Source organism: Pelophylax lessonae, assembly GCF_965119305.1.
Source record: "Pelophylax lessonae genome assembly, chromosome: 12".
NCBI lineage: Eukaryota > Metazoa > Chordata > Amphibia > Anura > Ranidae > Pelophylax > Pelophylax lessonae.
In genome coordinates, this window is record NC_138779.1 from 190788825 (window position 1) to 190811682 (window position 22858).

General features: G+C 47.1%; 1 protein-coding gene across 1 annotated transcript in view; it reads left to right on the top strand.

The window, feature by feature from the left end:
* The window catches only part of LIPE (lipase E, hormone sensitive type), a 328286-nt gene that overhangs the window by 119212 nt on the left and 186216 nt on the right, over window positions 1–22858 (top strand). The window lies entirely within an intron of this gene.

Genomic DNA, 22858 nt, shown 5'->3' on the forward strand with positions numbered 1-22858 from the left:
ATCTGTACTAATGAGACGAAAATCTGACGTGTGTTGACGGAGGACAAAAAATTTATAGCCTGCACACCAGAATTTTTTCGGCCGAAAAGTCGGAGTCGGTTGTCAGAAGCACCATACCAACAAGCCAGAAAATCGGCCGATCGGTCATCAGATGAAATTTCCCGGCCAAATTTCTTATCGTGTGTACGGGGCTTTACTCTATTCCATTCTTTGAGCTTTACTGGCTGTGTAAAATAGCTTGTGTTTTGCCAGTCAGTAGTGCTTCGTGTGAAAGAAGCTTTTCTGCACTAAAGTTGATAAAATCATTCCTACACATAACAATGACTGAGGACAGGCTTTCAGATCTTGCCACGCTGGCAATTGAGGCCAGACTTGCATGCCAAATAGATATGGATCTTGTAGTTACCAGGTTTTCAGTAATCCATACAAAATTCACGTGTAAGCCTATGTTAGTGTGAATGACTTGATTTAAGTTATTTTTTTTATTTTTTTTTGGTGTGGTTCACTGTAAAAGGAAAACACTGCATATTTGTTGTGACGTTGCACTTTATTTTTTGTGTACTTGTTTCCTTATTTATGTAGCACTGTCCCCTTGAGGACTGCTGGATATTACACTCTCGGGTCCCCCTGGGTTACCGTTAGCAATACTGGCTTTCACAATTTAACACTTTACTTCTTGGCTCAGTCAATGATCAGTCCAGGGATCTGTAGTTGTTTTTGGTGTTTTATTTTAAATAGGGATGGGAGAAGGGAATAGTGGAATACTCCAAATTAACTATTCACAAGATGGAGGACTTTTTGTTCTCGATACAGCCAGGCTGTTGATTCACCCTGCCACTTAGGTGAATTTGGGTTTAAGTCTCTATCCAGACAATTTAATGAACTAAATTCTCTTCAGGACACTTTCCTAGTATCCTCTTTCTCGACCACTGACACCTGTCCTCTGACTATCCTACTCCAGGGTGGCCCCCCTCAGGTCAGGCCCCTTGACATGATCCCCTGTACTCACGATACTGTTTTTCTAGGGTCTCCAGTGTCTCCCCCTCAGTCAGCTTTCCTGGACCTTTGGGTTAAGCTCCGTTCCTCTGGCCCTCAGGACGACCTCCTGATGCCACGTGCCACTGCTATAGAGGAGGAGGCAGCCACCACCCTCCCTCCGGGACTCTGCTCACCAGCCAAAGACCCCACAGCACATGTGCTCCTGGCTTTTATACAGTATCCCAGAATGCACAGAGACAGCCAGTCCCTGCCAATCACCAGGACTGTATCAAAGCCTATGTACGCCTTCGTCAAATTTCCTAACACTGTCCAACATGCCTCCCTATTGGACCAGTGTGAAACACTCTCTAGACCCCATGAATCACACACTGAGCAGACCTCACTCACAGATCCTGCTCTCTGCTAGACAGAAAGCAATATAGATTTGCCTGCTGCTCCTCTGATAGGCAGACAGAGCCAAAAACTATACTCTCTAAGTAACACCTACCTAGGAGGGTGCTACATTTGATTAGAGTTTTATACTATAATGTCTGTTTATCTGGTAATATTTGAAAGTTAGATATTTATAGTTAAAGAGACACTATTCCTGACCCTATAGTGCTGGCATGCCCCCCTCCCCTCTCCCAGGTGGTTAAAGGTTTAATCTTAATCTTCCATTTTAATCCCCCGGCAAATTTGATGATTTCAGCCAATCCAATGCATTGCATTGCTCGGCATACCACCGCTCTGCGCCAATCAGCATCTCCTCAAAGAGATGCATCAAATCAATGCATCTCTAAGGGGAAATTTCAGCGCTTCAATGCCGGGCGAGGAAACTCTGAATGTCAGTGCTGGACAGCGTGCGTCTGAGTGACAGCCACTGGAGGTGTCCCTAGGCAACAATGTAAACCCCGCCTTTTCTCTGAAAAGGCAGTGAAATGCATTTAGGGACCTACTATAGACACCAGAACAACTTCATTAAGCTAAAGTTGTTCTGGTGACTATAGTGTCCCTTTAACAAAAATATTTGCAATTATTGTTTTTCATTTAGTAAGTGTACTATAAGCTGCAGTAACAAACAAAAGCTGGGGCTATAATCTTGTTTTCTTTTGTTGTGGCACTTTAATTGCAATAAGATATGTTATTTATATTATTATTATTATTATTATATCATTGCTTATGCTTTGGGAACAAAATAGGTATTGCACTCCATTTTGCAATGTTTACCATTATGCGGTTTAATAGTGTTTTTTTGTAGGGGATTTTTAAATATTATGTACATTTCATCTATAGACTTAACCACTTTACCACCGGAGGATTTTGCTGTCTTATGTCCAGACCACTTTTTGCAATTCGGCACTGTGCGAATTTAACTGACAATTGCGCGGTCGTGCGACGCTGTACCTAAACGAAATTTACGTCCTTTTTTCCCCACAAACAGAGCTTTCTTTTGGTGGTATTTGATCACCTGTGCGATTTTTACCTTTTGCGCTATAAACAAAAAAAGAGCGTCAATTTTGAAAATAAAACAATATTTTTCAAATTTTTTTATATGAAATTCCCCCCAAAAAAAAAATGTAAAAATCAAAATTTTTTTACATTTTTGGCCAATTTGTTTTCTGCTACCTATGTTTGATAAAAAAATCACAATAAGCGTATTTTGATTGGTTTGCGCAAAAGTTATTGCGTTTACTAACTAAGGGAAAGATTTCTGTCATTTTTGGTGGGTTTTTTTTAACGAGTAATGGCGGCGATCTGCGATTTTTTTTGCGGGACTGCGACATTGCGGCGGACAGATCGGACCCTTGACTGACATTTTTGACACTTTTGGGGGTACCAGTGACATTACTACAGTAATCAGTGCTATAAATATGCACTGTTACTGTAAAAATGAGACTGGCAGGGAAGGGGTTAATTTTATTGGAGAGGGAGGGGTTAATGTATGCCTGGTGCTTACTGACATGTGTGGGGGGAGGTGACTGAGTGACACAGGGACAGATCGCATGTTCAGCTATGCTGAACCTTGCAATCTGTCACTGTCTGTCACTTAGGAGATCCGCCCGCTTTGTTTACACAAGCGGGCGGATCTCCAAACTCGATTCCCCGATGATCAGGGAAGAGCGGCGGTGATCACCGCCGCTCCTCCCCTGGCCCGACTCCCGCTGTGACCCACAAGGGGAGGAGTTCAGCGATGTAGGTCTACGTCGCTGGACGGGAACTAACCACTTTGCCGCAGTAGAGCTCGAGTGAGCGGTCAGCAAGTGGTTAAATTAGTATTATAAGGGGGCTAACCCTCCTTGGTAGTTTCTCATGGAAGCAGAGCTAAATCAACCCTTCTTACAGGACAAGCTAGCTCATTAGAGTTGGATCTTCATAATGCAAATTTCTGTCTATAGGTCATGTTAAAGGGACTCTCCAGCTTCCTTCTCAGAAGTAGAGATGGCCTTGCGGTTCGCGGCAAACCTTGCTCGTTCGACGATCATGCGAACATATGGCGATGTTCGCGACCGCCATATTCATTTACATTGTGAAGAACTTTGACCCATGACACATCCATCAGGTGGTACAGGACAGCCAATTGAGACATTTCAGTAGGCATGTAACGATATTACCGCTATCGCGGTATCGCGGTGTTTTGCATGGCCCGATACCGTCGTGGTGGGTGCACGGTATGGCCGCCTTCTACTTCTATGTGTCTCGTCGGCTCGGTGGCTCCTGTCTGACTATGCTGTACACTACAGTGCTCCTTGCTTACTGGCCGAGCCGAGGCGAGCGGCTGCCAGTTGGTTAGAGCAATGTGGGTGGGCGGGCTTGTGGGGCAGAGCCAGCGCATGAGAGCGCCGAGCGGCGGACTCGGCGGAGCAGAGCCAGCTTCCCTGAATCCCTGGCAGCCAGGCAGTGGTACCACGGCAAGACACAGACACCGGACCGCCGGTGAGTAATTAAATAATGTGAAAGAAATTTAAAAAAAACAGTGCACACTGACGCCACTCAAGTCATCATTCATGACATGCATTGTACTAGTAGTTTTTAGAGTAAGCAGAACAGTGCTAAGAAGAGAAGAGGTATCAGGTGCCGTGCTAGTGGGGGAGTGGACAAGAGCATGAGGCCCAAAATGTGGTGTCTTCTAATCTTAGAGAGAAGGAGTGACTGTACTGTATATATTTCAAAGTGATTTTTTATGTGTCTTACTGGCTTTACTTTCACATATTTGCAAACTTATTTCTTCAATGAAGCAGAGGCGTAACTAGAACCTTCAGGGCCCCGATGCAAGAAACCATGGAGGGCCACCTGGACCCTTGACTGGGGCCCTTCCCTTCAAGCCTGGGGTCTTCCAAGTGATCCTGGGGCCCTTTACTCTCGTTGCGCGGCCCTTTATTACGGGACCCCCCAAGTTCTGCAGTGGGCCCCCTTTCTGCCATCTTGGGGCCTCCCCACGGTGGTGGAGTGCCAGGGCCCGGTCGCAAGTGTGACCTTTGCGATCCTGGAAGTTCACCCACGGGTGTCAGTAGCTTTTATTTTTTGGTATTTTATATGTATAATTTATCATTTTATTTTATTTTTTTACAATGTCACTGACTATGACTCTGTCCAGTCAGAAAAGGAAGGAGCTGGTAAATTACATATTTACTGACCCCTTCCTGGTTCTCTATTGTAACACATCCCCTGCAGCAGCCGGCAGGAGAGGGAAGGGAGTACAGTAGGGGGGGGGGGACGAGGGGAGCACACAGGGGCCCAGAGACAGCAGAACACAAGTGAACTGGATAGGAGGAGTGGCGGGGGCAGCATACAGAGGAACCAATCTCCTCCATTTTCCCCCTGCAGCTACAGGAGGAAAAAGGAGGAAAGTGATTTCTCTACATGCTGCCCCCACCACCCCTTCAATCCAGGAGTACAGGGGAGCCGCACAGGCCCCCTGGATGATGGGGCCCGGTTGCAATTGCAACCCCTGCAACCCCTGTAGTTACGCCCCTGCAATGAAGAAATAAGTTTGCAAATATGTGAAAGCAAAGCCAGTAAGACACATAAAAAATCACTTTGAAATATCGCAATAAATATCGTACCGTGAGGTCAATATCGAAATTGTATCGTACCATGAGATTTTGATATTGTTACATCCCTACATTTCAGCACATGGACATACCCCCTACCTTATAAATAGACCTGATCTGGCTGCCATTTTACATTCTGCCATTTGTCAGTATAAGGAGAGGTTGCTGTGTGGAGCAGCGACAGACTGTCAGTGACACAAATCACTAGGTAATAGGTCCACAAAAGTCCTTTTAACCCTCCTCTTATGTTAGAATTCCGTTACTATCCATGATTTTTAGGGTCGGTTTTGACCCGTGTTTTAAATCAGCCATAAAATACCCTCTGAATAATTATTTATCATCAAATTTGTTTCTTACCTCTTGGTTACCTTGTTAGGCTTCTTTATCCTTGAAAAGATTGGTTTTAATATTTTTGGTGTGACCCCTTAGACCTTTCTTTTGATAGCATACCTCTCATTTTCAAATTTAAAAAATGGTAAAATAAAGTCAGCAACTCTGAAATGTATTTGTCCTATGTTTCTTCACTTTATTTAGAGAAGCAGACAAGCAGGAAAAGAGATAGGCCCCTCCCTAACTACAGCTCACAGGGTTGAGAGGGGATTGGCTGTCAGTGTTACTAAGCAGAGAGAGTGTTTAAAATCCTATATTATAACTGGGTCAGAATTGACCCTAACACCATGAACGTCTTAATTTTCACCACAGTATTTTATAATTTAGTGAAAAGGATTATTTTTCTATTACATTGTTCAAATAGAGGTTCCTGACAAAGTAAAAAAATCTTGATGCAATAAACAAATTTATGTGATACTTATAGACATTCAAAACCTGAAAACGGGTCGGTTCTGACCCTAACATAAGAGGAGGGTTAAGGACTGGTATAGGTGTACTATTGTTTGGTGTGCAGTATATAGGGGTGTAATACACTTATAATATACTTTCTAATATAGAAAGCATATTGTAGTGGATTTGTATTGTGCAGCATAGTGTAGGGAGAGGTTGCTGTGTGGAGCAGGGACAGACTGTTAGTGACACAAATTGCTAGCTAATAGGTCCACAAAAGTCTTTTGTCAGTGTAGGGAGAGGTTGCTGTGTGGAGCAGGGACAGACTGTATAGTGACACAAATCGCTAGCTAATAGGTCCACAAAAGTCCTTTTAAGGACTGGTATAGGTGTACTATTGTTTGGTGTGCAGTATATAGGGGTGTAATACACGTATAATATACTTTCTAATATAGAAAGTATAGTATTTTATAAGTATAGTAAATATATAGGCTGCGTTTTTTTTTTTCCATAATTTTTATTTTCCTTTTTACATACAAAATCAGACAAAAAATATAAAGCAGTGTTAATGCAGCCAATTACTTGGATCAAACACTCCAAGGCTTTGCGTAAATAGACAACGAAGAAAAAGAAAAAAAAAAAAAAAACAGAAGAAAAGGGGGGGGGGGGGGAGTATTGGAGATTCAAGATTCAGCCTGAGCCTATCTAGGGCTGCGTTAACTCTGCTACATTACTGGGAAATTTATTTTATAACTGGTGTGATAGACCAGTGGCCCCCCAAAACGACAGATTGAAGCGGGGGTGTTATATACCTTCTTCCACATACACTGCACATCTCTAGAGACTTTTGTCACAGGGTCATTTAAAAAATGACAGGCAGAGGAAGAGGCAGGCCGTTCCGCGGGGGTGGTAGGGGTAGGGTAGGAGCACCAGGCTAGAGCCAAAGTGGGAAGTTGCAGAAGGTGCGTTCGATTACGTCAAAGGACGCACCAGATGTGGTTGAGTGGCTCACTCAGCCTTCCTCTTGTGCACCCTCCTCATCCTCTCTATCTGCACCATCTTCATTCTCTGCTATGTGCACCCGCAAAGACACCACCACCAACACCACCACCATATACCCTCTGCTTGAGTCACAGGAATTATTTTCCGATCCATCACAAGACATTTACGATGCGCAGCCATTCTTAGCATCGGATCAGGAAAAGGAGGTAGCAACAGCCACCACTCAGCAGTCGGACGACAGCACCCAGATCAGCCCAAGGAGGTTGGTCCCCGCTGTTGCTGCTTACTCCAAGATCTCGATTGTAAGTGGTGGGGAAGGTGTCGTCGATGATTCAGAGGCAAAATTTCTGCAGTACCCAAATACACTATTTTGAAAGTATATTGTTATATAACCCCGCTTCAATCTGTCGTTTTGGGGGGCCACTGCTCTATCACACCAGTTATAATACTTTTTTCTAATTGCGTTTGTCACTCTTTGTAGTTGTAGCATCGCTGCAGAACCGCTCACCAGTCACAATGCTGCACAATACAAATCCACTATAATATGCTTTCTATATTAGAAAGTATATTATAAGTGTATTACACCCCTATATACTGCACACCAAACAATAGTACACCTATACCAGTCCTTAAAAGGACTTTTGTGGACCTATTAGCTAGCGATTTGGGTCACTAACAGTCTGTCCCTGCTCCACACAGCAATGTCTCCCTAAACTGACAATATTAGAAAGTAAATTATAAGTATATTACACCCCTATATACTGCACACCAAATAATAGTACACCTATACCAGTCCTTCAAAGTACTTTTAAGGACCTATTAGCTAGCGATTTGGGTCACTAACAGTCTGTCCCTGCTCCACACAGCAACATCTCACCTGGCACGTCGAATAGGTTCTGGGGATCTTGGGCGGCACAGCGGAAGAGATGGAGTAGGAGAAGGAGAAGAGGCAGGCCTGCATGCAATCCGTGGCTGTAAAACCAAATCTACATGGGTGCCACGGGTTACATGCTTGACGGCCGTCAGAAGGTTCACCCAGTGGGCAGTAAAAGTTATATACCTTCCCTGCCCGTGTTTGCTAGACCACGTGTCTGTGGTCAGATGTATCTTGCCACCGACACTGTGTAATTTTACACAGTGTCCAAATTTTATTGGTAAAAATGTGTATGAACCCTGACTAACATTTGAGATCTCTGAGTAGGCAGCAACATCGGGAACCAACCTCCTTGGGCTGATCTGGGTACTGTTGTCAGACTGCTGAGTGGTGGATGTTGCTACCTCCTCTTCCTGATCCGATGCCAAGAATTGCTGCGCATCGCAAATGTCTTGTGATGGATCGGAAAATAATTCCTGTTACTCAAGCGGAGGGTATATGGGGGTGGTGGTGTCTTTGCGGGTGCACACAGCAGAGAGTGAAGAGGGTGCAGATAGAGAGGATGAGGAGGGTGCAGAAGAGGAAGGCTGAGTGAGCCACTCAACCAAGTCTGGTGCGTCCTTTGACGCAATCGAATGAACCTTCTGCAACTTCCCACTTTGGCTCTGGCCCGTGCTCCTACCCTACCCCTACCATCCCTGTGGAAGGGCCTGCCTCTTTCTCTGCCTGTCATTTTTTAAATGACCCTGTGATAAAATGACCAGTACTGGGTGGCAACGTACTTAGACCTCCGGTACAAACAAAAAATGGCAGAAATGTTACCACCATCACAGAGGGTGGTCAGAATGCAGCACTTCCAGGCCTTGCTTTGAGAAATGCTGCATTCTGCTTTTCCACTCACAGAGAAACAATTGCGGGTACCAATCCAACTGCGCCTGCAAGAAGAGGGCGGTTTGAAGATGTGTTGGTCACTTCTGATATGAGATCATTCTTTCAGCCGACCCATCCACAGCTGTCCTCCGGATCCAGCATCAGGGAACATCTAGACCGACAGGTGTCCAACTACATCGGGTTAACAGCTGATGTGGACACTCTGAGAAGTGATGAACCCCTGGACTACTAGGTGGGCAGGCTTGACCTCTGACCAGAGCTTGCACAATTTGCAATGGAACTGTTGGCTTGCCCCTCATCCAGTGTCCTGTCCGAAAGGACGTTCAGCGCAGCAGGGGGGATCGTAACCGATAAGCATACTCGCCTAGCTTACGACAGTGTTGACTACCTCACATTTATTAAAATGAATGAGGCATGGATCTCGGAGGAATTCAACACATGTGACCAGTAGACCATGTTTGATTCAAATTCCTCCTGCCAGCCCACAAATATCCACCACCACCCATAACAATTCATGGTCCCTGTCTTAGGTAAATACAGCGGCATAAAAGGCCTTTTATGTCCGTTGAATGCCTACTTTTTGGGGCCTGTAATGGCCGACACTTATTTATCCTGTGAATGCCCAATGTACCTTCAGCCACAGAATACAAAGTTCTTTTCTGTCAGGTGTATGCTTGTGGGCTAATTTTTGGGGCCTGTAATGGCCGGCCAACACTTACTTCTGTATCCTGTCAATGCCTAATGTACCCTCAGCCACAGAATACAAAGTTATTTGCTGTCAGGTGCACGCATGTTGGCTAATTTTTGGGGCCTGTAATGGCAGACACTTACTTCTGTATCCTGTCAATGCCTAATGTACCCTCAGCCACAGACTACAAAGTTATTTGCTGTCAGTTGAACGCCTGTTGGCTAATTTTTGGGGCCTGTACTGGCTGACACTTACTTCTTTATCCTGTGAATGCCTAATTTTTCAGACTGGAATTGAAAATCAATGGGTCTGTAAATGTTCCGCTAAATTGTGTAACGGATGCGGAGCCATTTTACAGACGTGTGAATGGACCCCATATGTATTTGACATGTATGTATGCTGTCAGTTCTGGCTGATTTAGAAAAAAAATAAAAATTTTATGGCAACTTTTCCAATAGCAATACTTCTGTGGTATGTCAGTGTCCATGTTGTGGGACTATGTGTGCACAGGTAGTATTTTGTGGCTGCAAATATGACCTGGAGGATTTTCATGTTCGCCTGCGAAACCAGCGTGGATTGGCTGGGGAAACGTGTCATTCCGCTTAGCAGCAATCAGGGTTCCCGGTTTTGAGCATGCCCAGTAGCCGTGGTAACCGCAAGCCGAGGTTCACGCTGGAGTGAAGGCTTGCAGCTGAAACCCGCCCCCTCCCCTACACGCTCGCAGAAGCATGGTAGGCAGCGAGGACACGCCAGGTTGGGCAGCTGATACTGTTACCGGCAAACAGGATACCCTGGACCCCAAAGTAAACGGCATTCGGAGAAAAAACTACTGTCATCTAGGAGGTATTGTTGCCCTTTTCTCCGCACATAGAGACATTGTGCTCTTTACAACTAGTATTCAATATATCCTCCTTTGCATTGGACTGCCTTTACCTGTCAGTCTCTCTAACCGCTCACGCTGGCACACTTGCACCTGATAGCCCAATGATATCTGCATATCTCACAGAGACTGTTACTCCTATCTTTGAATCTTTAATCGATTCATTCACCGGGATCCAGGCTTCCTTTAATCATGGGGAATTATCAAATGCTAATATAACCGAGAATATATGGTCTGCTCAGTAGATGGGCTCTCCACATTTAAGATCATTACATTTATTGTTTTATATATCCCCATATATCTGTTTGCTGCAGTAACCCGCTAGTTTTTATCCTATGTGTTTTTTATTCAAAGTGTGGTCTGTACTGTGAGTCACGTTGGTCAGAATTTGCCAATTAATAAAGTTTAACTTTTTCAATGATCGTGTGTCCTTAGGTGACCTTTTTGAGGAGAACTCTGGCTCTCCTCTAATTTTTTGGTACATACATATACAGTCAGGTCCATAAATATTGGGACATCGACACAATTCTAATCTTTTTTCTTTTTGGCTCTATACACCACCACAATGGATTTGAAAGGAAACAAACAAGATGTGCTTTAACTGCAGATTTTCTTTGATTTAAGCTTTAATTTGAGGGTATTTACATCCAAATCAGGTGAACGGTGTAGGAATTACAACAGTTTGTATATGTGCCTCCCACTTTTTAAGGGACCAAAAGTAATGGGACAGATTAACAATCATAAATCAAACTTTCACTTTTTAATACTTGGTTGCAAATCCTTTGCAGTCAATTACAGCCTGAAGTCTGGAACACATAGACATCACCAGACGCTGGGTTTCATCCCTGGTGATGCTCTGCCAGGCCTCTACTGCAACTGTCTTCAGTTCCTGCTTGTTCTTGGGGCATTTTCCCTTCAGTTTTGTCTTCAGCAAGTGAAATGCATGCTCAATCGGATTCAGGTCAGGTGATTGACTTGGCCATTGCATAACATTCCACATCTTTCCCTTAAAAAACTCTTTGGTTGCATTCGCAGTATGCTTCGGGTCATTGTCCATCTGCACTGTGAAGCGCCGTCCAATGAGTTCTGAAGCATTTGGCTGAATATGAGCAGATAATATTGCCCGAAACACTTCAGAATTCATCCTGCTGCATTTGTTAGCAGTCACATCATCAATAAATACAAGAGAACCAGTTCCATTGGCAGCCATACAGGCCCACGCCATGACACTACCACCACCATGCTTCACTGATGAGGTGGTATACTTTGGATCAAGAGCAGTTCCTTTACTTCTCCATACTCTACTCTTCCCATCACTCTGGTACAAGTTGGTCTTGGTCTCATCTGTCCATAGGATGTTGTTCCAGAACTGTGAAGGCTTTTTTAGATGTTATTTGACAAACTCTAATCTGGCCTTTCTGTTTTTATAGGCTGACCAATGGTTTACATCTTGGGGTGAACCCTCTGTATTCACTCTGGTGAAGTCTTCTCTTGATTGTTGACTTTGACACACATATACCTACCTCCTGGAGAGTGTTCTTGATCTGGCCAACTGTTGTGAAGGGTGTTTTCTTCACCAGGGAAAGAATTCTTCAGTCATCCACCACAGTTGTTTTCCGTGCTCTTTCGGGTCTTTTGGTGTTGCTGAGCTCACTGGTGCGTTCTTTCTTTTTAAGGATGTTCCAAACAGTTGATTTGGCCACACCTAATGTTTTTGCTATCTCTCTGATGGGTTTGTTTTGTTTTTTCAGCCTAATGATGGCTTGCTTCACTGATAGTGACAGCTCTTTGGATATCATATTGAGAGTTGACAGCAACAGATTCCAAATGCAAATAGCACACTTGAAATTAACTCTGGACCGTTTATCTGCTCCTTATAAATGGGATAATGAGGGAATAACACACACCTGGCCATGGAACAGCTGAGCAGCCAATTGTCCCATGACTTTTGGTCCCTTAAAAAGTGGGAGGCACATATACAAACTGTTGTAATTCCTACACCTTTCACCTGATTTGGATGTAAATACCCTCAAATTAAAGCTGAAAGTCTGCAGTTAAAGTACATCATGTTTGTTTCAATTCAAATCCATTGTGATGGTGTATAGAGCCAAAAAGATTAGAATTGTGTTGATGTCCCAATATTTATGGACCTGACTGTATATAATTGCATTTTATAGTTGGCCCCCCTACTTTTGTTCCTTCCCCCCATGTGCCCCCCTAAAAATGAAGGCTGGAGACGCCACTAACTGTACGCCTTTTTTTTTTTTTAATTTGGTGTGGGATTCCCCTTAAAATCCATACCAGACTGGGGGGGGGGGGGGACCTACACCATTTTTTTTATCTGTATTGCCATGAGCAAATTTACATGACATTTTTTCCTTTAGAAATGTCAGTATTGCTGCAACAGGCTACATACATTATACAGATGCGCCCCTTTACAGGCACATTAAGAGGACACCTGTCAAGGTGCCAGGAAACCAGACCACATGAAGATGCAAGTAAAATAAAGCAGTTTATTATATATAGCAACAACAATAAACGCACAGCAAGAGCGAGGAGCGAAATCAGGAACAGCCGGGGTCAAGTCCAGAGCGGGTAGTCATCCAAGCCGGGATCGAATCTAGAAGCGGATAGTCATCCAAGCTGGGGTCGTGTACAGGGTGCGGGTCGTCTGCCGATACGGACGCAGAGACGCTGGCCTCATTTACATGGGGCATATGCACCTGTGCCCCGTATGTGGGCCGTGTTTAAACACATGGGGTTACACAGGTGTATCATGTATCCCTGTGCAGGCAGTCTCATTGCTGTGAATTGGGATGCAGCAGTTACATACACAGTCGCTGCTCCCAATGTGACATCCATACCACCCATCCACACCCACAAGGATGTCACATTAGGAACAGCAGCTGTGTCTGTACAGCTGTTGCATCCTTCTTTTAAAATGTGCTGAGGGAGGTACAGAGGATGCAGAGAGAGAGTGTGTGTGTGTGTGTGTGTGTGGGGGGGGGGCTGCAGAGGTATCTTGAGGAGTGTAAAGTGAAGAGATGTCCTAGGCAGGTCCAGTCCTACCATGAGTCCTGCTGGGTCTATTGGAACCAGGCGGAACTTTGGGAGGGGTGGCAAATTGATGCTGAGGTTTTTTTTCCAGCAGTTTTGTGTGTCATCCAGGGGCGGCTGCTCTGCTGCCATGTAAAAAGGCCGCCTTGCTGCCCTTAACAGGGCTAGCATACCCCTAGCCCGTCCCTTAACTACCATAGCCCCGTATACTGCCCTAGCAGTGCGGGTCGTCTGCCGATGCGGACGCAGAGACGCTGGCCTCATTTACATGGGGCATATGCACCCGTGCCCCGTATGTGGGCCGTGTTTAAACACATGGGGTTACACAGGTGTATCGTGTATCCCTGTGCAGGCAGTCTCATTGCTGTGATTTGGGATGCAGCAGTTACATACACAGTCGCTGCTCCCAATGTGACATCCATACCACCCATCCACACCCACAAGGATGTCACATTAGGAACAGCAGCTGTGTCTGTACAGCTGTTGCATCCTGTTTGGCTGGAAATGTAAAATGTGCTGAGGGAGGTACAGAGGATGCAGAGAGAGAGTGTGTGTGTGGGGGGGTTGCAGAGGTATCCTGAGGAGTGTAAAGTGAAGAGATGTCCTAGGCAGGGCCAGTCCTACCATGAGTCCTGCTGGGTCCATTGGAACCAGGCAGAACTTTGGGAGGGGTGGCAAATTGATGCCCAAGTTTTTTTTCCAGCAGTTTTGTGTGTCATCCAGGGGCGGCTGCTCTGCTGCCCTGTAAAAAGGCCGCCTTGCTGCCCTTAACGACGCTGGCCTCATTTACATGGGGCATATGCACCCGTGCCCCGTATGTGGGCCGTGTTTAAACACATGGGGTTACACAGGTGTATCGTGTATCCCTGTGCAGGCAGTCTCATTGCTGTGATTTGGGATGCAGCAGTTACATACACAGTCGCTGCTCCCAATGTGACATCCATACCACCCATCCACACCCACAAGGATGTCACATTAGGAACAGCAGCTGTGTCTGTACAGCTGTTGCATCCTGTTTGGCTGGAAATGTAAAATGTGCTGAGGGAGGTACAGAGGATGCAGAGAGAGAGTGTGTGTGTGTGTGTGTGTGTGTGGGGGGGGGGGGGGGGTTGCAGAGGTATCCTGAGGAGTGTAAAGTGAAGAGATGTCCTAGGCAGGGCCAGTCCTACCATGAGTCCTGCTGGGTCCATTGGAACCAGGCGGAACTTTGGGAGGGGTGGCAAATTGATGCCCAAGTTTTTTTTCCAGCAGTTTTGTGTGTCATCCAGGGGCGGCTGCTCTGCTGCCCTGTAAAAAGGCCGCCTTGCTGCCCTTAACACGGCTAGCATACCCCTAGCCCGTCCCTTAACTACCATAGCCCCGTATACTGCCCTAGCAGTGCGGGTCGTCTGCCGATGCAGACGCAAAGACGCTGGCCTCATATACATAGGGCATATGCACCCGTGTCCCGTATGTGGGCCGTGTTTAAACACATGGGGTTACACAGGTGTATCGTGTATCCCTGTGCAGGCAGTCTCATTGCTGTAAATTGGGATGCAGCAGTTACATACACAGTCGCTGCTCCCAATGTGACATCCATACCACCCATCCACACCCACAAGGATGTCACATTAGGAACTGCAGCTGTGTCTGTACAGCTGTTGCATCCTGTTTGGCTGGAAATGTAAAATGTGCTGAGGGAGGTACAGAGGATGCAGAGAGAGTGTGTGTGTGTGTGTGTGTGTGTGTGTGTGTGTGTGTGTGTGTGGGGGGTTGCAGAGGTATCCTGAGGAGTGTAAAGTGAAGAGATGTCCTAGGCAGGGCCAGTCCTACCATGAGTCCTGCTGGGTCCATTGGAACAAGGCGGAACTTTGGGAGGGGTGGCAAATTGATGCCCAAGTTTTTTTTCCAGCAGTTTTGTGTGTCATCCAGGAGCGGCTGCTCTGCTGCCCTGTAAAAAGGCCGCCTTGCTGCCCTTAACACGGCTAGCATACCCCTAGCCCGTCCCTTAACTACCATAGCCCCGTATACTGCCCTAGCAGTGCGGGTCGTCTGCCGATGCAGACGCAGAGACGCTGGCCTCATTTACATGGGGCATATGCACCCGTGCCCCGTATGTGGGCCGTGTTTAAACACATGGGGTTACACAGGTGTATCGTGTATCCCTGTGCAGGCAGTCTCATTGCTGTGAATTGGGATGCAGCAGTTACATACACAGTCGCTGCTCCCAATGTGACATCCATACCACCCATCCACACCCACAAGGATGTCACATTAGGAACAGCAGCTGTGTCTGTACAGCTGTTGCATCCTTCTTTTAAAATGTGCTGAGGGAGGTACAGAGGATGCAGAGAGAGAGTGTGTGTGTGTGTGTGTGTGGGGGGGGGGGGGGCTGCAGAGGTATCTTGAGGAGTGTAAAGTGAAGAGATGTCCTAGGCAGGGCCAGTCCTACCCTGAGTCCTGCTGGGTCTATTGGAACCAGGCGGAACTTTGGGAGGGGTGGCAAATTGATGCTGAGGTTTTTTTTCCAGCAGTTTTGTGTGTCATCCAGGGGCGGCTGCTCTGCTGCCATGTAAAAAGGCCGCCTTGCTGCCCTTAACAGGGCTAGCATAACCCTAGCCCGTCCCTTAACTACCATAGCCCCGTATACTGCCCTAGCAGTGCGGGTCGTCTGCCGATGCGGACGCAGAGACGCTGGCCTCATTTACATGGGGCATATGCACCCGTGCCCCGTATGTGGGCCGTGTTTAAACACATGGGGTTACACAGGTGTATCGTGTATCCCTGTGCAGGCAGTCTCATTGCTGTGATTTGGGATGCAGCAGTTACATACACAGTCGCTGCTCCCAATGTGACATCCATACCACCCATCCACACCCACAAGAATGTCACATTAGGAACAGCAGCTGTGTCTGTACAGCTGTTGCATCCTGTTTGGCTGGAAATGTAAAATGTGCTGAGGGAGGTACAGAGGATGCAGAGAGAGAGTGTGTGTGTGTGTGTGTGTGTGTGGGGGGGGGGGGGGTTGCAGAGGTATCCTGAGGAGTGTAAAGTGAAGAGATGTCCTAGGCAGGGCCAGTCCTACCATGAGTCCTGCTGGGTCCATTGGAACCAGGCGGAACTTTGGGAGGGGTGGCAAATTGATGCCCAAGTTTTTTTCCAGCAGTTTTGTGTGTCATCCAGGGGCGGCTGCTCTGCTGCCCTGTAAAAAGGCCGCCTTGCTGCCCTTAACACGGCTAGCATACCCCTAGCCCGTCCCTTAACTACCATAGCCCCGTATACTGCCCTAGCAGTGCGGGTCGTCTGCCGATGCAGACGCAAAGACGCTGGCCTCATATACATGGGGCATATGCACCCGTGTCCCGTATGTGGGCCGTGTTTAAACACATGGGGTTACACAGGTGTATCGTGTATCCCTGTGCAGGCAGTCTCATTGCTGTAAATTGGGATGCCGCAGTTACATACACAGTCGCTGCTCCCAATGTGACATCCATACCACCCATCCACACCCACAAGGATGTCACATTAGGAACTGCAGCTGTGTCTGTACAGCTGTTGCATCCTGTTTGGCTGGAAATGTAAAATGTGCTGAGGGAGGTACAGAGGATGCAGAGAGAGTGTGTGTGTGTGTGTGTGTGTGTGTGGGGGGGGTTGCAGAGGTATCCTGAGGAGTGTAAAGTGAAGAGATGTCCTAGGCAGGGCCAGTCCTACCATGAGTCCTGCTGGGTCCATTGGAACAAGGCGGAACTTTGGGAGGGGTGGCAAATTGATGCCCAAGTTTTTTTTCCAGCAGTTTTGTGTGTCATCCAGGGGCGGCTGCTCTGCTGCCCTGTAAAAAGGCCGCCTTGCTGCCCTTAACACGGCTAGCATACCCCTAGCCCGTCCCTTAACTACCATAGCCCCGTATACTGCCCTAGCAGTGCGGGTCGTCTGCCGATGCAGACGCAGAGACGCTGGCCTCATTTACATGGGGCATATGCACCCGTGCCCCGTATGTGGGCCGTGTTTAAACACATGGGGTTACACAGGTGTATCGTGTATCCCTGTGCAGGCAGTCTCATTGCTGTGAATTGGGATGCAGCAGTTACATACACAGTCGCTGCTCCCAATGTGACATCCATACCACCCATCCACACCCACAAGGATGTCACATTAGGAACTGCAGCTATGTCTGTACAGCTGTTGCATCCTGTTTGGCTGGAAATGTAAAATGTGTTGAGGGAGGTACAGAGGATGCAGAGAGAGAGTGTGTGTGGGGCGGGGGGGTTGCAGAGGTATCCTGAGGAGTGTAAAGTGAAGAGATGTCCTAGGCAGGGCCAGTCCTACCATGAGTCCTGCTGGGTCCATTGGAACCAGGCGGAACTTTGGGAGGGGTGGCAAATTGATGCCCAAGTTTTTTTTCCAGCAGTTTTGTGTGTCATCCAGGGGCGGCTGCTCTGCTGCCCTGTAAAAAGGCCGCCTTGCTGCCCTTAACACGGCTAGCATACCCCTAGCCCGCCCCTTAACTACCATAGCCCTGTATACTGCCCTAGCCTGTCTATATACTACCTTAGCCTGCCCCAATACTGTCCTAGCCTGCCTTATACTTCCCCCAACCTGCCCATATACTACCCTAACCTATCCATATACTACCCTAGCCTGTTTACATACTGCCCAACCCTGTCCATATACTACCCTAGCCTGTACATATACTACCCTAGCTTGCCCCCATACTACCCTAACCTGCCCCTATACTTCCCTAACCTGCCCCTATACTACCCTAGCCTGTCCATATACTACCCTAGCTTGCCCCTATACTACCCTAGTCTGCCCATATACTAACCTTGCCTGCCCCTATACTGGACTAGTCTCCCCCTATACTTCCCTAACCTGCCCCTATACTACCCTAGCCTGTCTATATACTAACCTAGCCTGCCCCTATACTGCACTAGTCTTCCCCTATACTACCCTAGCCTGCCCCTATACTACCCTAGCCTGTCTATATACTAACCTAGCCTGTCCGTATACTACCCTAGCCTGCCCCTATACAGCCCTATCCCAGTGGCATTATATCCATGGGTTCAACATGTTTACTGCACATGGGCCCTGAGGGGTGGGGCCCACTGTGCTGACACACACTGCACCCATTGATGCAGTAGAGCCCCAAGATGAGGGAATGGTTACATGGTGGTATGTCATATAATTTTGCATATAGACAAGGTGCTGTTGCATGTAAATCTGACCTCCTCATAAATAAAATTTTAGTTTTAATTATCATGATACAAAATAAGGGATGTGGGGGCCTTTTGGTGGGCGTGATTTTTTTTGGGGGGTGGGGGGAGGCAGCATTTCATTCTTGGACCCAGGCAGCACAATGTCTTGGGTCTTGTCTATATACTACCCTAGCCTGTCTATATACTACCTTAGCCTGCCCCAATACTGTCCTAGCCTGTCTATATACCTCCCCCAACCTGCCCTTATACTACCCTAGTCTGTCTATATACTACCCTAATCTGTCCATATACTACCCTAGCCTGCTCCTATCCTGCCCAAGCCTATTCATATACTACCCTAGCCTGCCCCTCTACCACCCTAGCTTGCCCCTATACTACCCTAGCCTGTCCCTATACTACCCTAGCCTGCCCATATACTGGACTAGTCTCCCCCTCTACTTCCCTAACCTGCCCCTATATTACCCTAGCCTGTCTATATACTAACCTAGCCTGCCCCTATACTGCACTAGTCTTCCCTTATACTACCCTAACCTGCCCGATACAGCCCTAGCCTGCCCCGATAAAGCCGAATCCTGTTCATATACTAACTAGCCTGCCCCTCTACTACCCTAGCCTGTCTATATACTAACCTAGCCTGCCCCTATACTGCACTAGTCTTCCCCTATACTACTCTAGCCTGCCCCTACACAGCCCTAGCCTGCCCCTATACAGTCCTAACCTGCCCTAGCCTGCCCCATCCCAGTGGCATAATATCCATGGGTTCAACATGTTTACTGCACATGGGCCCTGAGGGGTGGGGCCCACTGTGCTGACACACACTTCACCCATTGATGCCGTAGAGCCCCAAGATGAGGGAATGGTTACATGGTGGTATGTCATATCATTTTGCATACAGACAAGGTGCTGTTGCATGTAAATCTGACCTCCTCATGAATTAAATTTTAGTTTTAATTATCATGATACAAAATAAGGGATGCAGGGGCTTTTGGTGGGAGTGATTTTTTTTTGGGGGGGGGGGGGGGGAGGCAGCATTACATTCTTGGACCCAGCCAGCACAATGTCTTGGGTCTTGTCTATATAATACCCTAGCCTGTCTATATACTACCTTAGCCTGCCCCAATACTGTCCTAGCCTGTCTATATACTTCACCCCAACCTGACCATATACTACCCTAGTCTGTCTATATACAACCCTAGCCTGTCAATATACTACCCTAGCCTGCTCCTATACTACCCAAGCCTGTCCATATACTACCCTAGCCTGCTCCTATACTGCCCAAGCCTGTCCATATACTACCCTAGCCTGCCCATATACTACCCTAGCCTGCCCGTATACTGTACTAGTCTCTGGACTAGTCTCCCCCTATACTTCCCTAACCTGCCCCTATATTACCATAGCCTGCCCCTTTACTGCCCAAGCCTGTTCATATACTACCTAGCCTGCCCCTATACTACCCTAGTCTGCCCCTATACTACCCTAGCCTGTCTATATACTAACCTATACTGCACTAGTCTTCCCCTATACTACCCTAGCCTGGCCTTATACAGTCCTAACCTGCCCCTTTCCTGCCCCTATACAGCCCTATCCCAGTGGCATAATATCCATGGGTTCAACATGTTTACTGCACATGGGCCCTGAGGGGTGGGGCCCACTGTGCTGACACACACTTCACCCATTGATGCCTGTCTATATACTAACCTAGCCTGCCCATATACTACCCTAGCCTGCCCCTATACAGCCCTATCCCAGTGGCATTATATCCATGGGTTCAACATGTTTACTGCACATGGGCCCTGAGGGGTGGGGCCCACTGTGCTGACACACACTTCACCCATTGATGCCGTAGAGCCCCAATATGAGGGAATGGTTACATGGTGGTATGTCATATAATTTTGCATATAGACAAGGTGCTGTTGCATGTAAATCTGACCTCCTCATAAATTACATTTTAGTTTTAATTATCATGATGCAAAATAAGGGATGTGGGGGCCTTTTGGTGGGCGTGATTTTTTTTGGGGGTGGGGGGAGGCAGCATTTCATTCTTGGACCCAGGCAGCACAATGTCTTGGGCCAGCAAGGGTTGCAGAGGTATGCTGGAGGTGTGGGTACAAAGGCTTGCTGGGGGTATGGAGGAGTGCTGGGAGGTATGGAAATGTGCGGGGGCCATACAATCCCATAAACACAATCCATTACCCGTAGTTGATCCAGAGGAAGGCGAAAAACCCCAGCAAAGCATGATCCAATTTGCTACAGCCGGGGAAAAAAATTCCTTCCTGATCCCCCGAGAGGCAATCGGATATTCCCTGGATCAACTTTACCTATAAATATTAGTACCCATTTATATTATGTACACCTAGGAAAGAATCCAGGCCTTTTTTCAAGCAATCTAGAGAGCTGGCCAGAACCATCTCTGGAGGGAGTCTATTCCACATTTTCACAGCTCTTACGGTGAAGAAACCTTTCCATATTTGGAGACGAAATCTGTTTTCCTCTAGGTGTAAAGACCCTCTTGTCCTCTGTGTTGACCTTTTCACTATATGGACCCCTTATGTATTTTTACATGTTGATCATATTCCCTCTTAGTCTCCTCTTCTCAAGAGAGAATAAATTCAGTTCATCTAATCTTTTCTTATAGCTGAGCTCCTCCATGCCTCTTATCAGTTTGGTTGCCCTTCTTTGCACTTTCTCCAGTTCCCCGATATCCTTTTTGAGAACTGGTGCCCAAAACTGAACTGCATATTCCAAATGAGGTCTTACTAATGATTTGTACAGGGGCAAAATGATATCTCTTTCTCTGGAGTCCGTGCCTCTGTTAATACAAGAAAGAACTTTTCTTGCTTTGGAAACCGCAGCTTGGCATTGCATGCTATTATTAAGTTTAGGATCTACCAGAACACCCAGATCCTTCTCCACTATGGTTTTTACATTCAACCCACTGGTTAAACAAAAAAACTGACATGTATGGGCTGGCTGCCTTAGGGAACTCGTGATTAAAGTGAAACTGAAGGCAATCTATACCTTTTCTCCAACCGTCCCTCGCTGGCGCCGATATTTTTTACTATCTGCCGGTTTTCAACCCTCTTCATTGGCCAGCACGGGATGACATCACTCCTATGCACGCATAGAAGGTAGTCATTCCGGCACTAAGGCATTGAGCCTGCCACTGTAAGCTTCTCTTTGCATGTGTAGCTCAGTTTGCATGCTGTGGGATGCCACAAACAGGCAAGCAAGTACATTTTATTGCAAAAGAGACTAGTTGGTGGATGGGAGAACTGAGTTAGTTTTTTTTTTTTTCATTCAATCTACTGGTTGAACAAAAGAAAAAAAACTGGTGCATCTATGGGCTGCTTTAGGGCAACATTAACCCATTGGGAGGATATGCTTGACCTCTTTTTCTGTAGCTTACATACTGGAGGGATAAGCTGCATTCTGGTCTGAGACATTCTGGTATGAGCCATCCGTGTACGAGCCATCTGCGTACGAGCCATCCGGGTACGAGCCATCCGGGTACGAGCCATCCACGTACGAGCCATCCGTGTACGAGCCATCCGCGTACGAGCCATCCGGGTACGAGCTATCCGGATACGAGCCATCCGTATACGAGCCATCCGGATATGAGCCATCTGCGTACGAGCCATCCGGATATGAGCCATCTGCGTACAAGCCATCCGGGTACGAGCCATCTGGGTACGAGCCATCCGGGTACGAGCCATCTGGGTACGAGCCATCCGGGTACGAGCCATCCGGGTACGAGCCATCTGGGTACGAGCCATCCGGGTATGAGCCATCCGGGTACGAGCCATCCGGGTACGAGCCATCTGGGTACGAGCCATCCGGGTATGAGCCATCCGCGTACGAGCCATCTGCGTACGAGCCATCCGGGTACGAGCCATCCGGGTACGAGCCATCAGCGTACGAGCCATCCGGGTACGAGCCATCCGGGTACGAGCCATCTGCGTACGAGCCATCCGGGTACGAGCCATCCGGGTACGAGCCATCCGGGTACGAGCCATTCTGTTTGTCGTCGATGAAATCGTTGTCGCTGAAATCGGAGGAGCTGTATTCAGTATTGCAATGCCCTGAGCTGCTACTGTCATCCTCATCCTCAGGTTTCTTGCGGTGCTGATAACAAATGAAATGGAAAAATATGTTAGTCATTTCAACAGTAAATTGTTCCATTGATATAAAAAGGAAACATTTTGAAAGCCTAATTGAACCTTCTGCTTTTATTAATGTGATGCAGTCTGGCTGCATAATTTATGGACATCATTTTCAATTGTTTACTTTCTATTTGCTGCAGCAGCATTCTAGTGAGTTGATCCTCTGACATTCCCCTGCACACTGCTCCAATCAACAGCGCTCATACTCCCTGAGCAATGTTGTTGATTGGTGTGGTGTTTGGGGGGGGGGGGGGGGGAGATGTGTTGGACCACTGGAGACCCAGACCGCTGTGTTCAGAAGAGG